The following is a 23,269-nucleotide window of genomic DNA, read 5'->3' on the forward strand; positions in this document are numbered from 1 at the left end:
GTATAGGTTAACTTATTAAATGCTCCTATATTGCTTTATGGATTCTTCTTCTAGCGTGGATTCTATGCTCTTCTTATATATGGCTAAAATCAAATGAAAATGCTATCATAAGCCAAGAAAAACATTTATTAAGAGTAAAGATAATATTACTTTAACTTGGACCTCACTGATAACACTGGCTTACATGAAAGAGCGCAGCTAGTGGCAAAGGCTCATATAATGCGACTTTGTTCTTTGTCAGCAGGATGAAATAAGTGTTCAACCTGGACCAGTTGGGACCACCTTTTACACTGGAAAGTATGTGCTTTGGTGGGTATAAAGGCCGGGTGGCTCGGTGGCTAGAAATGCTCAGAACATTGTGTCTAGTGTTGCTGTTAGGTTCGGGCTGTCACTGATTTCTACTAATAAAGTGTTCTCCAAGCCACCAAAGTCGTGAGTGATCATTTTTCCTCGACAAGATTGGTGCCTTTAGATAATGGATTTCAGCTGCTTTGCAGCCAGGTCCGGGCGCCGGCAAGCACACGTTCCAGTGATCCCCATGGGCCCAAGAGAGATGATTTCGTCAGAGGGGTGAATTGGCCTGAGCACCCGGTTGCCTGACGAGGGCAGCCAGAACAGACACGGAAGAAAGAGCCAACCAGAAAATTGTGGATTGGTGAACACAGGTGATCATGTCAATGTTCTGTCGTGTCTTGTAAGGTGAGATCTGAAACAGGATGTTAATGTTTGTTTCTGTAATTTAGAAAACTGAAATTCAATTATCTGGAAATCGGGTGTGGTTATCCAAGGATACAGGAGGGAGAGTACCCTGCTTATAAAACAGGTTAGCTGAATAAGGAAATGATAATAGCGGTTGGCCACAGCAGTTTAAACGCAGTGCATCCATGCTCCCTACTGACCTAAAAGAAAACATGAGACCGCTGTGCAAGTCAGAGTAGTGTTGGACCGATCAGGGATTGGGGTGAATGTGTTCTGTATGAGTGCAAAGAAAATATTTTGGATGAGAACCGCATGATTGTCTTAACCCACACCTCATCACTGAAAACCCTAAATGCCGGTAAGATAGCTCAGCGGGTTGAGTGCTCGCTGCTGCGATCTGAGCATGATCTGCAGGTCGCAGGTTCGAATCCCGGGAAGGCCAACTCAGCCTTTCATCCTTCCGAGGTCGATAAATGAGTACCAATTTCGGTTGGGTCATATTGTATGTAAATATGTGCTCTGTAAAGCGCTTTGGATAAAGGCGCAATATAAATAACACATCATTATCATTAAATGTGCAACTCGAGTTGTGATTCCACTTTCATTTCACACTCTTCTCTATCTAGTACGGGAGCTGTAATAGGCTGTGTTTCTACTGCCTCATTACAAGTGTGGCGTCTGGAATTAAGGGGGCCGGTAGCAACATTTACTGATGCCTTACCACCCGATCCACTGGGACTTGTAATGTCAACCGGGAAGTCATGCGCCGGTAAAGTGTTGCGAGTTCGGCGGCAACCCACCGGAAGCACCGGCAGGATTACTGCCACACTCGTAATGAGGCCCATAGTGTCTTGTGTTTGACTCTTACCCATTTGTGTCTCTGAAACGCTGAATACCACCCTGCATTGTGGATATCGCAATGGGGATATAAGCTGCAAACCAGCAGTTATCTGAATCTGACCAACACTTAGGAGTGTTTCTGAAATGTCTGTACAGGAGAAGAACGGAGGCTGGATGTGATACGTGAGGATCTGATTATACCTGGCAGAGCAGTTAAACTGATCAGCCGTCCCCACGCCACCAGCCACGGGGATCAATAGCGCGCCGATGCAGACGGAGTTAGGAACGGACCTGGATAAGCCATTCCTCGTCTTACCCAGAGAGAATGGGTTCAGGGCAGTCTAGACAAGTGCCACTCCCTCATAAAGGAAGTCCAACACACTTCATGTTTACTCACTATTCACCAAAAGCATGTAAGTACCTGGAACAATGACACGAATATGCACAGACTGAGTTTCCTAAGCACTTTCCCCAGGAATGCACATTTGATTTAGAGAGGATAACAAATTTGCAGAATGTGCTACGGAAGAAATGGGACAGTTATCTCAACTGGTATAGCAAAGACATGAAGAGGCAGGCTGAGTCTAAGACCTGGGCATTAAACGACATTCAAGAGAAACTCCTGCTTCAAGTAAACATTTTGAAAATTGAACAATCAAACCTGCAGGCACTGGCCCATAAGGCTGGGTACAAACGATGATATCCCGTACTTCAAGGGGAGCCCCTGTCAAAAGAATGTCCTGAAGATATTTTGGATATGTATAATCCGTCTTTTCTTAAGGAAATACCTGCTAGGCGAGTAGTTAGTCCAGACTCCTGCCAACCTATCTCCAGTCCACTCCAATACATCTTACGGACAGCCCGTTCACTCCTAAGCTACAGGCTCAGATCTCTAACCTGTTTTCATCATCCTCAGGCATGTTTGAAGAGTTTCCGAACACAACGCTTAATACCACCGCTGGCACATTCTCGCTCAGACAGCTCCCGGGAGGGAGCGGTACTATAGGGACTGTACATGCCCCTTGAGGTGCTACTGATTAGTTTAACGTTGTTCAAATGTTTCAAATGATACAATATGACCCTGTTAAGTTTCGGGCAGGAGGAATTGCAGGTCATTATTGACTGTTATCACCTCACTTGTGTTGATCTGAATCAGTTGCTACGAGCAGAATTGCCAACAGATACCTTTGCGTTGCTTAAAGTACGTGTAAATTGGCCAGCTGAAGAACCGGCTAGTGCTAGAGATTTGAAAGCATGTACTGACAGGCTGGTGCAAACTATTATTCAAATTTGTCCTCCAGAGGTGAATTAGCCATAGATCAATGCATGCAAGTGAGCGAAGGAAGAAAATCAGTTTTAAATAGTATTTTGGGATTGTGGATGCGACGCTGTTAGCACCGCAAGCTGTGGTGGCCCAGTTTGTGATAGGATTGTAACTGAAAGTGTCAGGAGGAATTAAGGCAGTGTTGATAGGCTGGGAAGGAAAGGTATTAGTGGAAGTATTGTTGGCCGCAGAGCATTTTCTTGAGAAGGTTGGAGACAAAAAGAAACTACTGAGGCCAAGTTAATGGTGTTGCAGATACAGAGTTTGCAACTTCCCCAGAGAATGGGAGGGTTTTGCCCTGCTCTGAGTGGGCGAGGGCAGGGAAGAGGGAGAGGAGCGCTTCAGCCACTTCGACCAGGGCAAACTGCTGAAAGGTATTACACCAACACCTATAGTGACCAATGCAACTATTGTAAAGAGCTTGGACACTGGAAAGCCGAGTGCCTACATCAGCCTCGGTATGACGGTTGAGGCAGGCAGCCAGCTATGCCAAGGGAGATGGCATGGATCCTGTCTCCACCGGCAGTGCAATCAACCGATGTCTAGGATTTCCAAGGGGTCCCTGGACTTGTTGCACCACTCATTTCGATTGATACTACTGCCCGGTATGTTGACTGTATTGCTGCAGGTCAGAACATTTCATGTCTGGTTGACACAGGAGCATCACGCTCCACTTTAAAAGCTTCTGTGTTTTCATGAGCAATGTATTCTGCTCAGGTAGTGAATGTGGTGGGCATAGGAGGGACTCCAATACCTCATCCTGTGTATACTCTGCTTAATGTTACGATAGGCTCCAGGTCCGACCAGCATGCTTTCTTGCTGAGCCCTTGTTTCCCTGTGAATATGTTTGGATTAGACTTGTTATGTAATCTGTACTGCCCTATTTACTGTTCCGGGATGGTATATACCTTGACATTGTGGCTCACAAGGAGCACAAGGTGCTGGAAGTATTGCAGAAGATCACCCATTCGGACTCTGAGGACTGGCCTGCCACCCCCTGTTTGTGGGAGCGGCTTGTAGACCAGGTCCCAATCAAATTATGTACATCCCATGCCAATTATACTGGATATATAGTCAACGCTGAACAGTCAAAACTACCCTGAATCCTGCCATGCCCTTGCCCTCTGTACCGCAGCATCCCATTTCCCCAAAGGCTGAGGAGGCTATTCATCCTGTGATATAATTCCTTCTACAGCAAGGCATTATTTTCCCAACCCACAGCCCCTCTAATATGCCTATTTTGCCTGCTAAGAAAGCAGGTAAAGAGGTTTATTATTTTATCCAGGACCTGCGCGCAGTTGATGCAACATTCCTACTAGCTTTCCCAGTTGTTCCCAATCCAGCTACGATTTTGTCATGTATTCCGTATATAGCAAAATATTTTACTGATGTGGGTTTGCTTTCAGCATTTTTCTCTGTACCTATCCATCCTGACAGTTCAAGGCACGCCCCTGCGTGCTCACACCAGACAAAATACAGCCCACTAGGGAAAAAGGCCCAAGACACACTTGCAAGGATAACAAGTATTTATTTCTACAAAATAGAAGTGCATCAGCAAAGAATTCTGCTGCCACCAAACGTTCTGGACTCCGTAGGCACGTTCAGCGGTGTCCAGTCAAACAAAAGAAAAGGATCGAATGACCTTTTGCTCGAGTGCAAAAGGATAAAAAAAGGTCGATTTTTTTATTTATTTATTTATATATGTTTTTAGTTTGGGTTGGTAAAAAAAAAGTTTTTAATAAAGAAAACGTGGGGTCCGGCGGGGGGACCCACTCCATTAAAAAAAAAAAAGAAAAAAAAAGAAAAAAAAAATTCAACCCTTTTTTTCGATCCTTTCACTGTCGAACAAAAGGCATTCGATCCTTTTGTTTTCAATACTATCACTGGTAACCACGTGCAGCACATTATAAGCACAAACAACGTCACTGATGATGTAATTCCATATAGTACAATTCTACAATCCTAATTAAAGAGCTCCATACATGTAGGGTCTGCTCCATATGGGATACCAGGCCATTGGTCCATCTTCATCTGTCCCTCTTCGTCCACGTGGGCGCTGCTAGACTGATCATCCACTGTGAAGTTGGTCTAACAATTAATTGGCTACTAACACAAACAATGTTATTTTATGGTAGTAACTGTGCACGTGGCATATAGAGATGAGCTTGGGGGGTGTATGGCTGAGGGAGATGAGCTTGGGGGGTGTATGGCTGAGGTCACACCAACGTGCATGCTCCACTCATTTCCCAGACAGATTAGCAACTCCCAAGGTCTTCCACCTTCGTTTTTTGGCTATAATCTGTTTTCACCCTGCACCTCGCTGCACAAATCACGTGATCCATTTGTGAACGTGCGATAGCCTTGCCTTCTGATCTTAGTGATGGATCGAGGGGTGTAAATATTTTATGGTCGGTGGTCTGGGTCTGGATGGTGCAGTGGCATGCAGGGGTCTCAGGATAAAAGCAATGCAAAGCTGTATTTCTTGTGGGGATCATTGGGGACAGGAGGGCCTTGCTATCGGCTCTGTGGGAAGATACTGCCAAGAAGCGCTCCGCTCCCATCTCATGAACTTGCAGGGCCCATTCTTCTCAGGGCACAAGGGCCTGTAACTTTTAGCACAATGGAGGATCTCATAGACTCTGTGAGACCTGGCTGGGGTGGGGGTGGTGTTTGAGCTCATGTAATGGACCTAATACTGACACACATAATGGTGTCCTCTGTGCTGTGGCCTAGGTTCCAAAATGGCTTTCATTATCTAAGATGGCGCTCACACCCACATCTACCATATAGCTTGAAATGCATTCACTAAGGTGATTGCACACCCTTCTCTATGTGCACCCCCCTACCACCTGCTCCCTGGATGTGCTCTCTTAGTGTTTATTTCTCATTCGGTATTGCCTGGGTTGGTGGGAAGACCCACTCTCCTTCCCAACACTGTCAGTGTCTTTTTGCATTCACCCATAAATCAATGCGGTACATGTCCACAAGGCTTCCGATGGGATACTTGGAAAGCCCTACCATGTTCTCCCAAATTTTGAAGAAAAATGTGGATTCTGTACAGTTTCCAGGAGGGTCCACACTGGTGCAATATGTAGATGATTTGCTCATAGCTTCCCTCTCCTGGGAAGCATGTGAGGAAGAAACACTGGTTCTGTTTACAGCGCTCACTGAAAAGGGTCACAAGGCATCCAAGGACAAATTACAGTTATGCCTACTCCAGGTGCAATATCTGGGCCATGAGATTCCTGCATGGGAAAGACACTTGTCCCAGGATCGGATTGCACTGATCCAGACGGTCTCTAAGCCCCAAACCAAGAAGTAGATGGTACGTTTCTGCTGGCAGGGATCCTAGGTTATGTGTCTAAAGTTAAGCCCCTTCAACCCCCTGAAGATGCCTTTGTCAGCATTAAGTAAGTGCTCGCAATAGCTCCAGCTTTAGGTTTGCCTGATTATAGCAAGCCCTTTTTATCAATTTTTCAACTAACACAAAGGGGTTTGCTCAAGTTTTGTTGACCCAGTTACACGATGACAAGCATTAGCCTGTATCTTATCATAGGGTAGCATTAGATCCAGTAGCCACAGGGCTTCCAGGATGTCTGCAAGGTGTTGCCGCTGCTGCACTATTGGTGGAGAAAACAGACTCCTTGGTACAGGGCCAACCTGGCATGCAGTGTTAATAATGAAAAATAAATAACGACAAACCTTTTTAGTGACACTTGAATAATGAATTTCTTTTTGTTGTAAAAGTATGTATGGGGATGGGGTAAGGGATTAAAAGGGGTGGGTGTAAGTTGGGGGAGAGTAAAAAAGCTGTTGAAAGAGGTAGTTTGGGGGGACCCCCAAATTAAAAAAGAGAAAACAAAATCAACTTTTTTCGTTATTAAAGTGTCACTGAACATGTATGTCGTTATTTTGGTTGTCATTGTAAACACATGGAACCGACCAAACTGTGACAGTTTCTGTTCCTCAAGCGGTATTGTCATTGTTACTTAAAAGAAAGACACAGCATGTGTCTAATTCCTGCTTTACACGCTACTAGAAGTTGCTCATCTCTGCTGCCAATGTCACCCTGAATCGTTGTTCTGTTCTAAACCCTGCTTCACTGTTACCCATCCAGGAGGATGTCCGGTTGTTGTAGAAACACTTTTGTCTCCCTGTGTGGACTTGCCTGATGTACCGTAGCTTAACCCTGAGCTGATGCTGTTTGTGGCCGGCTCCTGTATTTGGATGCCGGAAATGGGGGAACTGGTTTCAGTGTGTACTCCTTATGCTGTACTAGAAGCATACCTGTTACCTATGGTTAAATCAAATCAAGTTGCCGAGCTTGTGGCCATCACCCACGTGTTTACTCTGGCACAGGGTTGATCAGCCATGATCTAGAATGATTGTAGGTATACCCACTGGGTGATCCACGACTTCACAATTTTGTGGAAGCAGGGGGGGTATTTAGCATCCAGGGGTACCCCAATTCTAAATGGAAAATATGTGTCAGCATTATAAGAGGCACTGTTACTCCCCGCACCAATAGCCATCATGAAGTGTAAATGGCATGATCCCGCACAGTCATTTACCGCCCATGGAAATGAATTGGCCGATGATGCAGCTCATTCAGCAGCCTTGAGAGGGCCCCGGCTCCTAATTAATGTCTTGTTTGTGTTGCAGTTCCACGGTCACCTACATCTTCCCTGGCCAGTCTAGCAATACTCCAAGATCAAGCTCCTGAAGCTGAAAAGGCGACCTGGACGTAACATAAGTGTGTACTGGGAGGCGATTTCCTATGGTATCCCCTGATGGCCGTCTTTTGGCACCCAAGGTACTTCTCCCCTACTTAGTCCATGAAGCTCACCACGTGGCCCATTCAGGTAAAAATGCCATGATCGTACAGTTACAACGAGACTGCCTGGTACCTGGGTTAGCCACTATGGCTCAGAATCATTGTGAGTATTGTACCATATTTGTAACCTACAATGTCCGGAGAGTGGTGCCTATGGAGCTGTCTGCATGGTCTGTACCAAAGGGTCATTTTATACACATGCAAACAGACTTCCTACAGCTCCCCTTGTGCATGTCATATGCATGCCATATCAGTATTGTCTGGTCATAGCGGATATGTATTCTGGGTGGGCGGAGACCTATCATTGTATGAAAGCAGACTCAGTCATGTGGCCAAGACATTTTTATACCTCAGTTTGAATTGCCTTTATGCATGTACAGTGACCGATGTACCCACTTCACGGGTCAGGTCATCATGGAGGTGTGTAAAGCTTTAAGGATAAGATAAAAATTCCACTGTGCTTACCATCCTCGTTCCAGCTCACATGCAGACCACTGAAATGAAGACCTCAAGTTAAGGCTGATTAAAGTGAGACTGGGTTAAAATGGGCCCCATGCTCTGCCCTTGGTTTTTCTTGCTATGAGAAACAATCCCCAGCGTAAACATAGGTTGTCGGCCCACAGGATTATTACTGGTCACCCTATGAGTATGGGAACTGCACATTCAGCAGCCTCCCATATGCAGAGTCTATCACTGGAGGATGATGCCTTGATGAAATATTGTAGCACGTTAAGTAAAACTGTTTGATCTCTTCATGCTCAGGGTTGCGAAGCACTGCCTGAACTGGCTACAGGACCCTGCCACCCTCTGTGCCCAGGAGACTGGGTCCTGCTGAAAGTCCATCAGTGAAAGTCTGCACTTCAGCCGAGGTGGTGCAGTCCCTTTGAAGTTTTGTTAACCACCAATTCAGCAGTGAAGTGCTCCAGCATCCCGACCTGGATTCATGTGGCACATTGCTGTAAGGTCACTGCCCCCAGTTGATAACATCACCTCACCGGCCACCAAACGTCCACGGAATGGATCCAGCTCCCCCACGACCACCAACACCACCACCAGTGACATTGCCAAGTGTGTGTCAGTGTAAGATATTTCCAGGGTTCCTGGAACAGATCGATCAGTATCAGAGAGCGAGGGCACGGCCCTCGATCAGACAATATGCATATGTAATGAACACGGATCAGGAGCTGTGGAATCGTTTTTACGTAATAAGGTCTCAAAGGGAACTGTGGATAGGGCTCCTTTGGCAGGCGGCCGAGACGCTGGAAGGAACAACATTGATTTTGTTTCCTCTCCCCTGGACCTCAACACGCAACCGTCAAGAGGTATGCACTGCAATCCCATGGGAGGATAGCCGAGAGTCAGAAGCTCTGATCAAAGGGACAATGGGCCAAGTCACTCTCCTCTGGATTTGTCTTCCCAATGACAATGAGTCCCTCTGAGGAGGTGGTACAATGGCGGAGAGTAAATGCCACTGCTGCTAGGTGCCCGATACTTGAAGATTATGGACCTTGATGCTATCATGTTTTGATCATGCTCTTCATTACTATGACTCTGATATTTGTGTGGGTCTCGTACTATCAGTATCTGTAGTTTGGATTCAGGGGTGGATCTGTCGACCATAAAACTTTCAACTGTGGATTCTGCTGCTGGACACTTGACAAGCAAGGTGGAACTTTGGAACAGTCAGTCTCATTGTGCTACACAACCTATGGGTTTTTGACTAGAGGACTGGTGCAGAGAACAGGCTCAGCAGGTGTGTTGTACCTTGCCTACTTCAACAAAATAGTAAAGGATCTTTGTCTGCAGTGCATGAACTATTGTCCAGAGGATTTGGCTCAAAGCCCAAAGAGGATCATCAACAAATAGCAAGAGGGGCACAATGGTGTACTATATCTCTGCTAGTATAAATGTTGTTGGAATGTTGGTATATATGCATTTTATGGACTCTGATCCTTTTTGAACATCATGTCACCAGATGGACGGGCCTGCAGTCCAACCCTGGGTACACAGTGAAAACACATATTTGCACCTCTCCTGGCATTCTTTGTCTACCTTTAATGTAACCGACTGCTGGGTGTGTGCCCACTTGTCCCAGCATTTGTCATCAAGATTCCCTATTTCACCAATCCCTTTTCAGTGAGGGGAATCTATTATTTGGATCTCAAGATTCTCTCCCAGTCACAAGGCCCAAAACCCTGTAGGGATGTTCAGTCCCCATTGGGATTCACGGGGCCTCCATATTTCCCTGAGCCGAATCTAATACAACGAAAACCTGCTTCCCTCCATTTATCATCTCTGGCGGTGGGTCTCCTGTGCTATACTAACCAAGGTTCTGTTTTTGAATCAACTTCCGGGGCACCAGTGGTCCACGGATGAACATCGGTTTCTAAACCATCAATCAGCCCCACACCTCTAGTGCACCAGAAGAGATCCGAACAGATTGGAAACACAAGCAAATAATAAACCTCCTTATCCAATTTTGGCAACGTGGACGGAACGGCAGGCTTATCTCTGAAAGGTTATTGATCGTTGATTAGTTGCAAAACAATACAATTATTACCCAATGATAAAAGGGACTGTCCAGTCAAGATTGTATACAAATATCACTCTACATTATTATTATCACAACAGTAGTTCTGGCAACACTAAGAAATACAACCCATGCTGTAAAGGAATGCAGAAGACAGACAGGTTCCAAGAAGGGAAAGGGATGCACTCTGGATACTGACAGAAATAAATATGCAAATTGCTGCCACCAGCTACAGGGCCCAACAAAAGGACAGGGTGGCTCAAAGGAGCCTTTGTTTTTTATTTAGGCTGGCCATGGCAGGAGAAAGCTTTGGCCCTCCCTCTTCTGGAGATGCATTGTGTACTCCTCCTGTCACTTCCCAACTAAATATGACAGGGGGGACGGCTCCTGTAGGCTGTGTCCAGCCAGACTACACAGGTCTATGTGTATGTCATTCGTTGAGCATAGGAAAATGTGTGCGGATTAGCCCCACACATTTTCCAGAGGTTGATCTACCATCATTTAATTTCATGTACAATTTAAAAAAAGCCTATGCGATCGCACCCCCACCGTGCGATGGTCGAATTCCTCACAAGTGTGGTAATTAAAAATATTAAATTTGCCTTTGATCGGAATTTCACATTTTCCCTGGCTGCATATGCTACTTATCCTCAAACGTATTTCATCTGTGGAGATAAGGCATACCCATGGTTTTCTATAAACTGGGGAGGGAGTTGCTACATGGAATATGTTCTGCCTGCAGTGCGTCAAACCTCTACATTCCCTGCACCAGCTCGCCCACAGCGAACCTTTTCATGGGAAGTCTTTTTGCATGCCAATGTGACCTGATACCAGTACTGGGGATTAAGACGAACAGAAATCGGTTAATGCAGCTCTCACTATCGGTGGAGGATATTGCTAATGCAACATCTTCCTCCTTGTCTATGCTGTCCCATGATATATACATTGCACTACTGTGGTGTGTTAAACCATTCATGAGTGAGGGCCCTTGTGTGGTGCACACCTGAAGGAATCACTTTAAAGTGATAACAATTGTGTCAGTTATGGTAAGTGAAGCACAGTGATGTAAACTGATTTGGCCAGAATCACATGCTTGGGTGAAGTAGAGAAGGTAGTGTTTAGCCACATTTCCTGGCTCGATAGTTTGTAATTCATTCACTAGATGTCTTCTCCCTCCATCCTACCTTTAGCTTTATACTGACAGACAAAGCCCTCTGCATTGCTAGCTTTCAAAAGTGAGACTAGTGCTCTGTGTTCAATAAGCTGAAATGCAAGCACTAAATCACATGGTAAACCAAGCTGACTTATTTCACAAACATTTAGGAATCACTCTGAAAGCGAAATTAAAAGTGAACCTGCTGTTCTGATCACTAACATGCAAGAAATGGAAACTACTGTGCATATGTATATATTAAACTCAGTGAACCACACTGATTGACCATGATGAACTATTTAAGAAGTTGACAGGCTTGTGTAAACAAACATACTTGGACATATTATTTAGCAGATTGATTAGTATGGTATGTTTATAGACATACAAGAGCATATGCCTTCATGTGCTTTCTCACAACTTTACTGTTCGAGCAGCATCATTAAAAACAAAACAATAACTCCGATAGTGAAAAACTACAAGTCCCAACAGTTTAAATTCTTTTTGTAGTTCATCTGTTATTGGACTTTAAAAACATGCAACATTAACTACCAATCATCATAGTCCATAGGCCATCCCTATAAATCCAGTCCACCATGTTGATTCCTCCTCTTTCTTTGTCTGGTGTCTTGTAAAGTGCAGCATCCCAACCGGTCGATGCTGTAAACTGGTCCCTTAGCCTGACATCCTGTTCCTGTTGATTTATTATCTGCCATAGAACCTAGCCTATGAGCTTAGGTGACACCGCGGTAGTTTCATTGAGCCAAAGCAGTACCCTTCTCAACCAGGACGCACCCTCATATGCCAGACAATGATGGCATCATAGCTCACTCGGTTGAGGGAATTCTGCTGAGGTGAGTGTGTGCACACACCTTTATGTGTGATTTCCAAGTCACAGATGTGTATCTTGATAAGGGTGTTTATGGTTTTTCATCTTTATGAGGTCAAAGAAACAATGATCCTGTCAAGTAATTATGACATTTCTTAATGACAAGCAGAGAGACTAAAAACCTGGGGCCCTTTTATTATGTGCACATAGTCTACCCCTGTATTTACTACAAAAAGAACTCTGGTAGATCCAATCCGTTTTGCTCATGGGGAAACCAAGATGGATAGATCACCCCCGTTTACTAGGTGGGTTCTAATCTACTGCCAGGGGCATGTCTTACCTTGGATCTAAAGGAGGGCAATTATGAGGTTTCCGACTAGCAATGCTGGGAACTTGATTTAATGGTTCTAGGTCATATCTCGCTGGTTAGAGGTTGCTCCTACAAAAGACCCCATTTTTAGAACACCTCTGGGCAGTCTCCAATAGGTGGGATGTTTCCCCTGTTATGGGGATTTCACCCCCAAACTCCACATACAACATGCTTCCACCCCCATGGCAGCCCTGCCAAATCTTGTCCTCCTTGTCTCCTCGTCCCCAATCTGCCTTGTTAAGCCCCCTCTTCGACTCTCCCTCTCGAGGTCACCCTCCCCTTCCTCAACCCCCTCCAGGCCGCCCACTGTGGCATTACAGTAATCTACATGAAAAGTAACTTCTGAGTAAGATTACTTTGAAGGCCAAACATGTGGACAAATGAATCTAATGTCACCCCTTCATTTACACTAATTTTTGAAAAATTGCTGAATTAGAACTATTATAGAGCAAAATGACAGATATCACACATTCTGCTGCTCCTGTTTTTTTAGCTCCTATTTTTCTCCCTTAAATAATAGTGAAGTTTAATTTCCCCCAAATAAATGCAGATCTAGAAGTAGCAGATTTGTGTGATGGTGTGTGCCTGTGGGCAAGGACTGGTCGACTGATTACCTGACACCTGACATTGGACTGACTGTCATATCCCCGAGGAGGGAACTCCATTCCAGCAAAGCTTGGCCTCGTGACATGGTTGACACCCCCACCCTGCCCGCGGGGCTCAGCGAAGAGCAGTTCATATTCTCAGACGTGCAGTTTTTCCGACCCCGCCTACTCAATCTATTGTAGAGGAGGAGCCAAGTGCCCTACCGGAAGTCCCACCCCTGTTTTCCCTATATGTTGGAAGCCGGAAATTGCGACATGCAGGATGCCAATAGTGGTCTGTATGCCGCAAAGAATCCTCGAAACAAGGTATCAATTGAAGAAGCCCTATATAATGGACCCGCAGAGAAATGACAGTCTTTTAAAGGATGTTCCGGAAGAAGTGTGAAGATGAATGAAAGAGAAGACTGGTGACGTCACATGAAGCAGAAATGATGCACCCAGAAGAGATGCCAATGAAGAAGATGAATAGACCTTATGAAATCTGATGGTGAAGTGAAGAATTGAGCAACATTTCATTAGCGGAATGAAGATTGCACGTGCGGAGAGCACTGAAGAAAATGCAAGCTGTTTTATAATTGTACAGAGGCCGAAACGCAAGTAGACTAAGTAATCATGAAGGCTGGCTATACATAGTGAATAGACTGCAGGCGGTGCCGCCAATATATATATGTATATATGTATAGAATCTGGATGTGCCACGTTGTGTTTTAGCAAACTAGGACAGCATGAACAGAAGGTCTGAGAGAATGGCGCATTAGAAGAAAACATTAGAAGAAAACAGCTGACGATGAGGGAAGATTCGAGAAAGCTTGTCTGGCCCGGTGTCAAGGGTTGGGGCAGCCAGGAAACTGGTTATCTATTTGAGAAGATACAATGAATATGAGAAGTGAGGTGAGCTCCTGTTGAGATGTAATGGAAAAAACACTAGAAGCACCAGGTTTTATTAATTTAATAGTGATAAATATGAAAGGAAGAGCTCAAACACGGTCTCCTGTCACATAGTCTAGATGAAAATAGACTTTGGGCAAGCTACACCGAGACTTGAAGATAACCATTTTGACCATGCTAACACTCCCTTCTTTTCTCAGGCGCAGTGATACTTTGCAAGGCCGAGTTCAAAGACAATTTGAATGGCAGACAGCAAGAGTGATGATGGATGATGGGCTAATTGAGTGGGGAGGCATGGTCAAGTCCAACCCACCAGCAACTGGGGTACCAGCTTGCATGCTGCTAGCGAGTGGAATATTCCAGAAGGATAGAAGCGTGCCAACCAATCATAGAGGGCCACATAGCAAAGAGCCCTATAGTTTGAGACCCAATGAAATGTTGTGTATTTTATGACACTGAAGATGACTTGCACTAGGGGTGGGGATTGCTGTCCACCTGACCTTAGAGACCCAATCACAATCCTGTCGCCCATAGAAAGTATACCTAGATGTTCCCTGTAGACCAACCACAATCCAACTTAGGTTTTCTTATTTTGCCACGTAGTATGATGTCAGTGATGATGAATTTTTATTATATAACTGTGTTTATTCATGTAAATCTTTGAGAGACTTGAGCGAACGTCCGTTGATGTCCATTGTACTGCCTGTTTTAGATCATTCTTAATAAAATAGCTAAAGATTTGCCAACTTCCTCAGTCGGTCTCATTATTGGGGTAAGAGTAAAATCTGCATTCCCATCCATCCTATATAGTGCTATCTCGCTTAAAGGGCCTATGGGTTCTCTATAGCAGTAGTATTCAAACATTTTGATGCTGAGCCCCCCTTGTGTAAAAATAGTCTGGTTGCCGCCCACCCCATGTCATATCTGCTTATATTTGTTATTGAAAGCAGTACCCCCTTTTTGAAGAGCTCCCAACCCCTCTCCCGGTCATTGTTTGGGCTCCCCTGAGGGGCCAGCCCCAAAGTTTGAAGACCACTGCTCTATATAGTAGCTATGGTGTAGAAACATACACTATGCCTGTGACATGATTATGTCTTTCCATTTTTGAACGTGAACTATATGTTTTTCCTCTATAAATCCAGAACTTTGGGTTTCACAATGCAAAGGAAACAGACAATCGGGACTTGGTGGGCTGCTCGCGTGTGACATAGGACAGCCAGAGATGTGTGCAGCGTGTGCACAGTGAAAATTATGGTTTGTAGTTTGTGCAGCAAGTTTATTTATTTATTTATTTATTTATGCGGCTGGATTCACAAGACGCTGTATGCACCAAGTGATGAAATCCAGAGCTCTAACTGCGCCCCCCAGGGGCGTTGCTAGGTGGGGGCTAAGGGGGCTATAGCCCCTGATCTTTTGGTTGTAGCCCCGGATAGAATCTCAGGAGCTACAGCCAAAAGACTAGCTAGCCCCAGTCCCAACAGTTCCGACATCAGCGTAGCCCCGGGTCTTTTCCAGACCTAGCAACTCCCCTGGCGCCCCCTGTCAGCTATGAGGGGTGCATCCTCTGCTGTGTGCTTCTCTGCATTTTGGTTTGCTCTTCATTATAAATGCACTCATGCAGGTGACAGAATGCAAGACAAGGAGGCAGGGCTGGATGTCCTATTCACACGTGACACTGGGCTGTCTTGAAATTAATGTTTGCCTTCCTGTGGGCTGCCTGTATTATCGATAAAGGTCACTTGCTTTCTTTCTTTATTTGAAACAGGCAGGCAGCAAGCTGTTTAGCATTAAGTGAATAACACGTGTGGTTTAGTTCATATTTGGTGAGTGGAAGAGGGCTTGGCTTTGAAAAGCACAGTTATCGAACCCAAGGTCAGCACTTTGCCTGATGATTGGGCATTTTGCATATGAAAAGGGCACAGAAGATAACCTTGCCCTCGACCCGTTTCCCAATTACTTGCTGCCAGCGGAAAGCCTTTATCTTAAAATTGGGCTGTAAATCACAGCTCCCAGGAAATCCACAGACTGAGACTTTAATTGATAGCTCGGCAGGAAGCCCTTTGATGGCTGCTCTGCTCCAAACTCACTCCTCCTGAGCCAACCGGATGCTGTTAATCCAACAGCTAGCTGAACATGTGAAGAGTTGTACACCACACATACCCCCCTCCGCCCCCATCCCAAGCTAAAGCCACGCCCTGCAAGCATCAGAACACTGCACCCCCACAGCCAGGACTAATGTTTTCTAGCACTCAGGGCTGGAAATGGAGAACTTTGTTTGGGGGGAACTGTCACTTCTTAGGAGGGGCACGGCTTTGGGAAGGAGGGGGCGAGGCCAATGAGCTTGGCCCCTGGCCAGGTTGCCAACAAAGTATCTCTATATAGAACCCAATCCTGGCGATTTGAATAAAAGCAAAGAGCATAATGTGAACAACACAATGTCCAAAATGTTAAACATGTCTTATAGTGATTCGTTAAGAAAACCTTTTAAGCGAATAATGGTCTCTTCAGTTTTGATTGGTCACAATAGTCACCCTTATAAAGAGATGTCTGTAAAATACAACACATATATACCAGTTTGAACAGATGCAGAACTGTATTTAAGGCTTTTTGCAGTTTCTCGATAACTGCAGAATTGTATTTGAGGCTTTTTGCAGTTTCTCTATGTAGGTGCCAATATTGTTGGTTAACAGAGAGTCTTCTGCCTGAAAAAAAGATAACTGCAGAATTGTATTTGAGGCTTTTTGCAGTTTCTCTATGTAGTTGCCAATAGTGTTGGTAAACAGAGAGTCTTCTGCCTGAAACAAAGATAACTGCAGAATTCTATTTGAGGCTTTTTGCAGTTTCTCTATGTAGGTGCCAATATTGTTGGTAAACAGAGAGTCTTCTGCCTGAAGCAAAGATAACTTCAGAATTCTATATGAGGCTTTTTGCAGTTTCTCTATGTAGGTGCCAATATTGTTGGTAAACAGAGAGTCTTCTGCCTGAAGCAAAGATAACTGCAGAATTGTATTTGAGGCTTTTTGCAGTTTCTCTATGTAGGTGCCAATATTGTTGGTTAACAGAGAGTCTTCTGCCCGAAACAAAGATAACTGCAGAATTGTATTTGAGGCTTTTTGCAGTTTCTCTATGTAGGTGCCAATATTGTTGGTAAACAGAGAGTCTTCTGCCCGAAGCAAAGATAACTGCAGAATTGTATTTGAGGCTTTTTGCAGTTTCTCTATGTAGGTGCCAATATTGTTGGTAAACAGAGAGTCTTCTGCCTGAAGCAAAGATAACTGCAGAATTGTATTTGAGGCTTTTTGCAGTTTCTCTATGTAGGTGCCAATATTGTTGGTTAACAGAGAGTCTTCTGCCTGAAACAAAGATGACGATTGATGTGGTTACTAGGTGGAATAGTATTTACGACAACGGGAAGTCGGTGTTGGGGAAGGATCTTGTTGCTAATGCTGCACTCACTGCTGCCGCACACACTGGTACAAGCTGCGCACACGGTACATGAGAGCAGCCAACACGTGTTTTGACCAAAGTCTTTGTCAAGCTTGTGCCGGATGGCGGGTGAGGGTTCAGCGCTGAACCCTCACCCGCACTCCGGCACAAGCTCAGTCTTGAGAAACTCTTCGGTCGGAATACATGTTGGCTCCTCTCACATGCACCTAGCACAATTGTGCCAGGGCACTCGATCTCTACCATAAACAAACATTTACTAATAAGCCCTTTTCGTGAACATGAATCAAGTGTTGCAGACTTCTTTCAAGCAGCTTCCACCTTTTTCCAGCGCCATTACTTAACAAGGGTGGCCCCCTTGCCAATGCTCAATACCTCTGGGAACTTTGGAGTTTTGTTTCCCAAGCAAACCATGTACTAGGCTACAGGACTCAACCGATCAACCTAGCTAAATCAATAGCGCAAGCCACCACCATTCCTCCAAACTCCAGATATCCCTACCTCAGTCTTCAATTATAGCATTGCCTGCATCTCCGCTATGATTGGTATAACCACGGAGCCTATGACATATGCCTGCATGAACAGCTTTTTTGGTGGCTATTAAAAAAGGCTCCAAAATCTCTAAAGTATCTGCCTCCTGTGCAGTGGCAGCCTGTGGAATACTGTGTGTGCGGCTTGTACCAGCGCGTGCGGCGGCGGCAGTGAGTGCAGCATTAGCAATCCCCAACACCCTCTTCCCATTGTCGTAAATGCTATTCCACCTAGTACCCACATCAATCGTCATCTTTGTCTCAGGCAGATAATGTCTTGCTAGCATTTCCCACAACAAGGTGGTAGATGCAGGAGTATTCCTACAAAATGTGCTAACAGAGCGGCACTTATCAGAAATTCTATCTACAGACCGGACATCTTTAATTGCTTTGGTTACAATGAGGTGGAAGCAGTGTCCTGTACAGCGGCTATGCCTCCATGAGAGGCCAAGAAGATGGATGGCTTTCACACCATTTGAACCATTGTCTGTTTTGAGGGAACAGATCCACTCCCAGGGTAAGGCTACATTCCTGAAGAATTACAGAAAGCTGCTCTGCTATGTTTTCACCAGTATGTTTCTTGGGGAAAGACCTCACCCAAAACAGAAGTTTTTCCTCCCACTAGTAGGATGTTGAAGAACGTGCCCAGTGAAGGCCAAATAAGCATCATTAGCATGTGACGGCCACATATCAAACGTCAATGTCACATTGCCTTACCCAGCTCCAATACCAGGTTACTTCTGAAATCCTTTTGCCTTTTGGGCAGAATACAATAATTCAGCGCCCTCCTGGAGGGAAGATCATCCTTACTGCACTTTCCCCAAAAGACAAAGGCTGGCAGCCTAGATCAACCAACAGTGCAGATGCATCATCCAGGGCTACCTTCTCTTTTGGTTTCGTTTCCTTTACATTCAGGGATTGAAACATAGACTCTTGCTTGGGCTTTGCTACACTAGGAGCACGGCTCGCTCTAAACTTAGCTTCCTGGTAAGCTGTATGCTCCTTCTGAACAAGGACATGCGTAGATGGGTGCACACGTTCAATGGGCCTGAGAAGCTTGCTTGCGGTAGAGCCTTGCTCCCTAATAATGGCCCTCTTCATCATGCACCACTTGCATATAAAGTCCACATAGTCCATGCTAGAGTCACTGCCCACAGAAATACAGTTCTCACACTCGTTGCTGCAAGCACTTGTGTCTGCGGCACATCTTTGGGCGTTTCTGGCCAAAACTGTGTTGGGGCAGCTTTCTCAGATCCTGGGACACTGTTGGGCTCACTGAGACAACTCCACATCTGCTCTGATACTCTGGGTACTGGCTGGTCCAACGCTATGGGAAACATCCCCTCAACCTCAGAACAACACTCTTGTGGACACTTTTGCTATGGAAAGGGTGGAAAAACTATATATGAAATGGATGCCTCATGTCTTTAGGCCAACTTAGTCTAAGATTTGTGTGCTCACCAGCCAACAATATGCAGTATAAATAAGGGAAGTTGGGAGGGAGGCCAAAGACCAGCAGATAGAAACGTTGCAATGATTGCAGCATCTTTAAAGTGTCAAAATGGGGAGGAAGACTCTTGTGGCTAAGCAAGAGGACAGGCCAGGGGAAATCCCGCCCCCAAGAAATGGAAGAGTCCAACAATCTGGCAAAGTACTGTTTTATTCAACAAACCCTGTATAAAACAGGGACAGCTATGGACATCAAGATGATTTTCCACTCTCTCAAGTAATTCCAGGCTTGACAACATCTTAAGAACGGGTTTGACAGCACAACTAACGTTTCATTTAAAAAAAAACTAAAGTGGGAAGGGATTGGTTAAGGGAATCAAACATATATACTTTGTGTAGGGGTTAGTGCATTCATTGGCTACACCTTATCCGGTGGCTGCGCCTGGGCCCACCTATTAAAATGCTACAAATTAAAAAATGTCATCACAAGGTAATACAAATGGCTGTTGCAACAATGATAGATGAGCTTTAAAAGTGGGTAGAGATTGGTCTGTGGTGGCTTTCTCAGCCTTGGTACTTTGGAAGGTTACCAGCACATGAGCACAATAGGGGGTGGTGAGAATGGAACCAAGATGCTACTTATCCCAATAAGGTTACAATTTCTGATTCTCTAGGCCACAATCCAAGATGTTTAGCTTTCAAATGTGCACTACCTTGTATCGTTTGTCTCAGGAACTCGATAAGAACAAAGGTCTCTGCCTGTCCCTGTCTGACTCTAATGAATAAACATTATCCTCCAACTGCGGGTCATGTGTGTGGAGACCACATCTTGGATCATTCTGCTCAGTATTTGAGGATTTTTAGCCCTAGCAAAGCAGGTGTCCTACCTTCCTTGGCCTCTAGAGACTTGTTTGTGCTACTTTCCTCTCAATAATTCTGAGTTTGTGGGAATTTGACCTTCCAGCACTACTTGTTTCTTTACTAATCCAAGAGATCTGTATCTCACGTCTGGGAATTGATGCTGTCTGTACCTTTGGATGCTGTTTCAGACCTTTATTTCCCTGGTAACCTTAGCAGACAGATGCTCTTATTGTCTGGGCTGTTCAGCTTTTGGTTCTCTGCTAACTCAGCAAGCCAGGTTCCCCTGCAACCTCAAAGCTTCTCCACCATCTCCCATTCACCCACATGTGGCTGCGCGATCCACATTGATTTGCATGGTCACTCAATTTAGTTGTGTTCTACATTAACTAAGCTTTTTGTGCATTCTTGTGCATATTGTGTTTCAGCATGAAGGAAGAGTATGGCCATCATTATGACTTTGGCGGTAGACATGCCGCTATTTGCGGCATGGCTGCCGCCAAAATCGGGTCCGGGTTCCAAGAATGGGGAATTACCGGCCATTCCGAGTTCGGAGGGCCCGGTAATTCCTCCCTTCAAGGAACCGGGGCCAGGACCTTCCCCATTCCCATTCAGCCCCCATAGGGCTGAATGGGAATGGGAGAGGGAGCAAACAACGGGCCGATTACGAGCGGCCCGTTGTTTGCTCCCTCTTCCCCTCGCGGGACCCGCTCTGCACGTCTGGTGAAACCAGACGTGCAGAGCGGGTCCCGCGAGGGGACCTTGTAATCAGGCGGTGCGGGGTTGACGGAGCCGGCACCTTTAACGGCGCCGTTAACCCCTTACCACCTGACTCATAATGAGGCCCTATATGTTTTCTAACCTAGTGGACGCAAGCATGTTCTTCATGTATAAGTGCAATTCAAACTGGTGTTTGTGTATTTTCGTGGTGGATGCATATGTACTTCATGTCTAATCCACCTACGTTTGTCAGGGCTCAGCAGTGATGTCATTTGTTTTCATCACCTCTGTTCACAACTCCTTCATGTGCTCAATAGCCTGCAAGTTAATTTCTTTTTTCGCTTAATCCAGGATAAGGGCGATAAGGTTGCCTGAGCGAATAACATCTGTCGCACATGCGGTATTGCAGTGGTGAGGGGGTAGATGTGATAAATGATGCACTTCTACCGCTTCTATAATGTCTACATTGGGTAGGGACTGACGTAATGAATGGCACATTAATTTGCCTATCTTCAAAAGTGACACAGAAATTTGACAACATGCTACAAAGGGGGCCCCATCTGGCTTCCGTTACAAGCCACTTGTGCAATCACACACTCACACCCTCACTTAAGAACCCAAGTATATATGTTTCTCTGCTACTACAAGTACTTTGGTGCCCACCTGCAACTTAAAAAGGTGGCAATTCTAGGCATTTGCGCTTTCCTTACCTGATCCAACTGGTGCTGCATTGCCTGTAGTATCCGTGGCACTGTTATTGTGTGGCTGCCATTAACCCTTCCAAAATGAAAGTCCAACTATATGCAACTGCTTCCGCGACCTCTGCCTGTTCCCTCTAATCTATAACTAGAACCTCTCTCTAAAATGAAAGACATACTTTATGATCAAAACTAACCTGCATAAGGTAGACATTTTACATTGTGTATTTTACGGGCCGGGCATAAGAAGCTACTTGCCCACTATTACTCAGCAACTTGTTGGGTTACCTTGCTAACATGCAAGTCCCAACCACCCCCAATATTACTTTACATACCCTCTTTACTCAGGAGCTAAGAACAAACTCATGCTATCTGTGCAAAATTATAAACATTTATGCTGGTGAAGATTGCAGATAGCCCACTGCTAGGGTGGGTTTTGAGGAATTAAATTAACACAGAGGCCCATGTGTACCATGCCCTTAAAATGGCATGCTCGGATCACAATCCCAGCCATGTGGCATGAAAAATAGGTGACCCAAAGATGTTCGTCGGTTACTCACCCCAACTTTAGAGGGCTTTCCTAGTGTGCAGAGAGTATGGGAGTGTGTGCATGCCCCTTCCCCTTTTACAAAAATACAATGCACACATTTCTAAAGTCCTAGAGGGTGGCCAGCTCTTCCCGCAACCCAGCCCACATACACCGTAGAGCGGGAAATGGCGGCAGGGTGCATTACTGGAGCGTGGATCAAAAAGTATTTAATGTGGAGATGAGGAGACAGGACGTGGTTCAGCGGCGATAAAAATTGAAAGAAAATGAAGTAGCAGACCAGGCCCATGATGGAAGCAGTGGTAGGTGGCATGGCGGTGGCGGGGAGGTCCATTGTGGATTGAACAAGCACTGGCAATGCTAACTCTTTTGGCTTTTGTGTAGACATGGGAAAGGTATTTGCCAGGCATTCCTCTATAAGTACTACTATCTGACCATGAACAGTAGCGGCTGGAAAATGGTGTGAATGCCTAGCAAATGCTTTCTTAATTCTTATACACAAGCCTAAACTCATGGCTTAGCCAATGCTTGGCTGTAACATGACTACAGTGAAGGTCAAGCATACTGCTTATAATCAAGCTGCGGAAGCCAGACTGTGACGTGGATACGAAATTTATATGAAACCAGTAGTGCATTTTAAGCACCAATTCAACCATTGGCTCTGAGACTGGTTTGAAAGAGCCCTGGCAGGATTTGATAATTGTAGCTCAAAAAGTCTGTTTTGAGTGGTGAGGGACAGGAAGTGGGCAGAAATGGCCATGGGGATTAGCATAACCATGGGCAGCCAATGGGTGGGCAAATAATCAAACACCTACTAGCATTGTGTCCCTCATATGCCACCACACACTAGCTGTAGTGCATTAGAATAATGAAAACAAATACAAAATATATGTGGAAGAGAGGAGCGGCCTGGAGGTGCGCGGGCACAAAGGGAAATGAAGTGGAGGGCCCAGG

General features: G+C 45.2%; 1 long non-coding RNA gene across 1 annotated transcript in view; it reads left to right on the forward strand.

Moving 5' to 3' along the window:
- The window catches only part of LOC138504051 (uncharacterized), an 88,706-nt gene extending 73,978 nt beyond the window's left edge, over window positions 1–14,728 (forward strand). The window contains exons 3-4 of the long non-coding RNA XR_011279760.1: window positions 7,526–7,676; window positions 8,460–14,728. This is a non-coding gene — a long non-coding RNA (uncharacterized lncRNA). The remainder of the gene's footprint in view (window positions 1–7,525; window positions 7,677–8,459) is intronic.
- Window positions 14,729–23,269: the final 8,541 nt, after the last annotated feature.

The sequence above is a fragment of the Ambystoma mexicanum genome, chromosome 11 (genome assembly GCF_040938575.1).
Source record: "Ambystoma mexicanum isolate Mex_15411 chromosome 11, UKY_AmexF1_1, whole genome shotgun sequence".
In the NCBI taxonomy this organism is placed as follows: domain Eukaryota; kingdom Metazoa; phylum Chordata; class Amphibia; order Caudata; family Ambystomatidae; genus Ambystoma; species Ambystoma mexicanum.